This window comes from Pseudophryne corroboree, chromosome 3 (assembly GCF_028390025.1).
Source record: "Pseudophryne corroboree isolate aPseCor3 chromosome 3, aPseCor3.hap2, whole genome shotgun sequence".
NCBI lineage: Eukaryota > Metazoa > Chordata > Amphibia > Anura > Myobatrachidae > Pseudophryne > Pseudophryne corroboree.
In genome coordinates this window covers 75,461,390-75,467,389 of record NC_086446.1, presented here as the reverse complement: position 1 = coordinate 75,467,389, position 6,000 = coordinate 75,461,390, and the positions used below count along the sequence as shown (strand labels likewise).

At 35.4% G+C, this 6,000-nt stretch overlaps 1 long non-coding RNA gene across 1 annotated transcript; it reads left to right on the top strand.

Annotated features, from left to right (window-relative positions):
- The first annotated feature begins 2,644 nt into the window (after positions 1–2,644).
- Positions 2,645–3,434, top strand: LOC135057503 (uncharacterized). The gene is made up of 4 exons (XR_010244168.1): positions 2,645–2,691; positions 3,042–3,119; positions 3,195–3,269; positions 3,360–3,434. It is a non-coding gene; the product is annotated as an uncharacterized LOC135057503 (long non-coding RNA).
- The last annotated feature ends 2,566 nt before the right edge of the window (positions 3,435–6,000 follow it).

Here is a 6,000-nt window from a genome sequence, read left to right as displayed (position 1 = left end):
AGAACTTGAAAAGTATTTTAGCTCCAAGTACATTGAAATCTAAGAAATCCACTGTTCAACCCAAATTAAATTTCTTGTTGGAAAAAAACTATGGGATATTTCCCATGTAATAGGTGTATATGCTGCAAGCATATGGAGAAATCCACCTTCTCCTGGAAACATGAAAATGGAATGGAATACACTCTAAAAGATAGAGTCAACTGTAATAGTGAGTGTGTCATTTATAGAATAACCTGTAGTTGCAACCTAATGTATATAGGCAAAACAAAACGCAATTTCAAACTTAGAATCCAGGAGCACCTGCGAGGTATAAAAAATAAAGTGACTAATCACAATTTACCTCGTCATTTTTCTGAAATTCATAACTCCAATGTAAAAGATCTAAAATTTACTATATTGGAATTGATTAAATTAGGCCCCAGAGGAGGCGATAAAGAACGTCTGCTCTCAAGAAGAGAATCTTTTTGGATTTTCACCCTTAATACTCTCCATCCAAATGGCCTTAATGAAAATATAGACATTGTGTCATTCCTTTAAGTTTTTTTCCTTCTCAATTTTCATCGGTAGGGCTGCATTCAGGTTATAAACATTTAGTTTATGTAGAACAATAACATACTGCCCATAAGTCATGTTACCATGTGTTTTTTATGAGATTATTTTTGACATATTCTTCTGTTTCCTTGTTTATTTGTTATTTGGCCTTAAAATTCAAATGCAATTATTGTAAAGTTGAAGCCTCAAAAGATGAAGGGTTGAACTGATGGAGGAGTTTTTCAGCACAATTGTCTTCACATCTATATTTTAGGAGTGCATGATCAACTAGGATGCACTTCCGTTTCATATCTGGTTCAGGGGTTTTGGAACCAAAAAATTATACAATGGAATGAGATCGCTTACTAAGAGGTCCCATGCATGTGTGTGTATATGTATGCATATATGTGTGTATATACACGTGGGTGGGGGCATGTGTAGGTATGCCTATATCTATGAGACTGTATTAAAATTTCTAAATTTACCATCATCCATTTTCCTCCAAAAGAAATTTTTTAAATAATGGTATAGGTCTATCTTATATTCCTCATAAGTTAACAGGAGGTCTAATGATAGTATTCAATTCATTAATAGCATTTTTAATTCAATATTTCAATCATTCACTTCACTTTATTGCACATGAAACACATTCAATATAGTCGAATTTAAGTAGTATATAGGTTGCACTATGAGATATGATATAACTTATGGCCCACTATAACAGAACACACAATTTATTATAAAAGTTGGAAATAAGTATACCACTTAAAAGATATATACAATAAGTATGTTATTATAATAGAAACATATAACAGTCTCACATATTAGCACAATCACAGTGGTCCATGGTCCTCAGTACGAGATATATTTATAATTTCAAATTATTTTTTATTTTAATATTCTGAAGAGCAATGCGACAGTAACACACACATATAGTATAAAAATGATTTTAGCATCCACAAGCAAATTTAAATAAAATTAATAAAAAATTAAATATAAAAAATTAATAAATAATAAATAACAAAAACATTTTTTTTTGACCATTTGGAGGTCTCTTTGAGGGAAAATGGGTGATTTCATTGTAAAATATTACGTCATAGTCATGAATTTATATTAGAATACCAATGATGGATGAGCTGACATATTTTTAACAAAATCCATGTCATAAAAATAATTGCTATGGAAGTCTATTATGTTTCCTATAATACTCTTGAAATGGTAAAACAATAAATGCATATGCAAATCCAACATGTATCTCTAATTGAGAATATGGTGTTTAATGACAGATTATCATTTATATATATTGGATCAGTGGGGAGGGGAAACTAACAGGCAATGTCTCATATGTGGGCTCGCTGACCATGGAGGTTGCTAGGTGACAACACCATTTGAGCCATAAGCCGATATCAGAGGTTGCCAAGACATCAGGACGCCACAGACCGATATTAGAGGTTGCTAGGGTACCAAGATGCGGTTTCCGTCATGTAGATAGTTGAGATCACGTGGTGGTGCGCGTCGGGATGTACGTGCTGTATCGCGTGTTGTTACCTAGCAACCTCTATGATGCGCCACGCGCATGGTTGGGAGCCGAACCGGCCCACCCAGGATTGATGATGCGTGGTGCATCAGAGCAGGAGGACACACCCCATTGCGCTCCTGTCCAGCATTGTTGAGGCGTGATGGGGCGAAACAAGAGGACATTCCCCATGACGCGGTATGAGTCAGATGGGAGGTGCGGCTCGAGGGAGAGCCTATACCAATAAGACAGCCCTCTCTCTGACTCCTATTTTTGAAGTGAAAGATCAAGCAGGAGGAGTCATTTAATTAATTAGTAGGTGGAACGCAGATTGGAACGCATGCTGGAAGTATGCTTGTCCGATCAGGTGTAAGTAATTTAGCACCTTTAAAGTGACTAAAGATCTGTTTAAAGTATAAATTAAATATTTAATCCACATTAAACAATTACTCCCATCTAAGGATCCCTATAGAAGAAAAATATGGATTCATAAATAAAGTTTTTTGGCTCTATTCAGGCTGATCTAATCATTAAGAGTTATCTAATTAAAGGAAGTGATGTAAGTGTGCTAGCAGCTTAAATAACAGCTGCATCAATTACCACTTCATTCTGTGACTTCCACACACAGCCAAATTTTCTCCAGGGTGAGTCCTCACATCATTTCTATTTGTTTCACTTTTTGAAGGCTTTAACTATTAATCATGAGTGTAATTCTTTTGCTGGTCTGGTACCGAGGAGTTGAGATTTTTCTTGCTGTTAAAAGTGGGCCTTTATAAGTATTAATAATGCTCTGATTTCTGATAAAAATGACTTTGAAATCTGCTGGATTTTAGCTATTTGTTAGAACTGTGCCTTCTTATAAATAATGACAGTGTTGCTGTGTTTTTCTGGAAAAAAATTTACTTTGTGAAACTTATTGTAAATTGTTACTATCCCTATGGTTGGAACTGTGCCCTCTATTTTGACAACAACAATGTTTCCATTTCTTTGAAAGGATCTATTCCTTGAGACCTATTGAGGAAGTCGCATCTTTTTTATCCTTGTGATTGTCAAACCAGCCATATAAGTTTTGGTATGTACACTCATATATGTGCTAGTGATCTTCTATGACTGACACACCTTACACTAAAAAAAATGTAATTGAAAGCTTTCAGAATTTCACGTGAGTCAACATTGAAACCAGAAATAATTTTGACTATAAGAGCAGAAGACCACACTTTAGGTATACTTATAGTAGAATTGGCTTGACCGTGTAATAAATTACATGGACAGGTATTTCTATATAAATACCAATATTTGTGTATTTCTTTAGCAGTCTGCAAAAACGCCGACATATGGTTGCCGACAGTCCCAATGGACTATGATCAAGAGTTTTTTTAGACGGCCCTTAAGGAACTTTGCTTGATCAATTTTAAGGTATGTTATCTTTTATGATCAATTAATAGGTTCTATGAGGTGGGAAACCATTAAAAATGGTCTACATCCAATTCCCTTTCTCTTTCTATTAGGCAGTGCTTATAAAAACACTATTCTATAGATTTTATATACAAAAAGGATAACCATTTAAGTTCCAGTCAGAAGCACGAATATAGGAGCTCTACCCATTAAATTCTAATAAAGGAGAATTTGATTAATCCCTATTTGGAGGTATGTCTTAGTCACTATTTGTAACACTAAAATGGATAATAAGAATAATGTCCTAGTAGTTCCATCAAATAAACACATCTTAGAATGTGTTATTCATATTTCAGGTTACGATCTGCCATAGAAATCTATCAAGAGCAAATCATCCTTTTCCCTATATGTGGTAGGTATATATAGGAAAAAAAATGCTTTGCATACCACAAAGATATATGTGTCTATACATATATATACATATATGTATATATAATATTCCTATCTCACAATAGCAGTTTTTCTCAAATAGAACATTATCTTTTTCCCCAAACAAGTTACCCCTGATGAAGTCGATAAGACGAAACGCGTTGGGTTTGTCAGTCAGAAAAGCGCACCCTAGTTTGTGAAGATACTCCCTTCGAGCTCGCACCTTGAAAAAGGTGAGGGAGTATCTAGAATCCATCTTACAAACATGTTGGTTGTGGCTGTGTTTTATTGATACAATTTTATATCTTGAATTGTGTACCAAAATTCATATGTTCAAATATATGTTATTAAAAAAAACTTTTTATTAATTGGCCTGTTGGCCTCTTGTTTGGGTGACTTTTTGGTGAGGGGTGTCTGTTACAGGTCCCCAGATCTAAACATCCTCCAGTCTACATTTTCTGACGAAATAAACGCTGGAAGATTTGTGTAACTACATTTCATTATTAGCGCACTTGGGAATTTATGTTTTCTCTGTATGTTTTTGAGGTTTTCCAACAAAGACCTCTCCCAGTGTGCCGCTCCTGAGTTGGCGCAAGATAAAGATACTTTTGTGTATTTCTGTATCTATTTTGTTGTGTATCTGTAATTGCTGCCAGTATGCCTATTTTTAAGGATAGGACATCAAGAACACATAAATGTAAAAATCTATTTTCAGAGGATATAGATAGTACGACACCTATTAGTAATGAAGAAGATTATTATTCCCAATTAAATATGATAGAAAAACTGTCCATAAAGGAAATGAAAAATTGGTATGAGATAGTGACACTAGAAAAATATATTGAAGTAGGGAGAGTCCCTAGGGGACTACGCATATTGAAAAAGCCAACATACGGTATACAAAGCGAACCCTTTATGAAAATCTGGAACGATATCTTAGGAGACTGTTCCAAGAAATTAATGGGATTATTAATATCAGAAAGGAAAAGGGATCTAACTAAGCTAGAGGAGGAACTAATGAAACTAGAGACTTCAGTTACTAAATTTGAAACTAGCGAGGAATTTATACATGATGTTGGTAAACTTCAAAACCAACTTGATATAACAGAAAGCGAAATTATCTCGAGAAAAAAGAACAAATTCTCTAGGGATAAGGAAGATTACCAAAAAGGATTAATATTTGATTGGGCAAAAAATGCGAGACAGAATGATAACCCTGCCGCACATCATGCCCATAACCGTGGTATTAATGTATACCAACAAGAGAGATATAACCACAGAAATGATCAAAGAACGAATCCTAGGAGGAGGGATGGTTACTATCAAGGATATGGAGATAGGAGAAGGCCGTCTTACCGTTCTCCATACCCCATCAGGAATGGATATAGGAATAGAATTAATTCTTATCATGACCAGAGGAGAAGGCGCCGTTCTTCGAATAGATATGACACCTTCTTCCATACTAACAAATATGAAACTCTTAGGTCACCTTCACCAAATGGACCTAATGACCATTTTTTAGGAGATGGCATAGATTCAGCCACACCCCAAGGCAGAAAAAGAGGCCTTGGAATGGAAGAGGCAAAAGAGGGGGGAGAAAGATCCCCAAAAAAAAGACGCCCATTGTTTCATCTGAAAATGGGACAAAAACCGGGATCATCAACCTCTCAGGCAGAGAACTATGCGCACCACAAACAGCGCTATTAAATAAGGGACTGAAATTCGCACCTGACCAACATGCGGATAAGTTCGATTTGTTTATCGACCTAAATAAATATATTAGGTCTCTTACATTGCAGCGACATTTTTTGAAACACCCTCCAGTTTCGGTTACACAAGAACCACAAAAACCGCTAGTAGCTCCCCCATCCAAGTTTTACCCGGTGGAGTCGAGGGGAAGTAATGTTGATATCTTTTACGAGTCAGTTAAAGACGACTTTAGGGAATTAAAAATAAAAAACAATAAGTATACTTCCAATCTAAATCCAGAAGAGAAAAAAGCCTTAAATCACCTTAAAAAAGAGGATAATATCATTATTAGGAGTGCAGATAAAGGGGGAGCTGTAGTTCTACAGGACAGAACTGACTACCTTAAAGAAGCATATAATATACTTAATGATGCATCAACT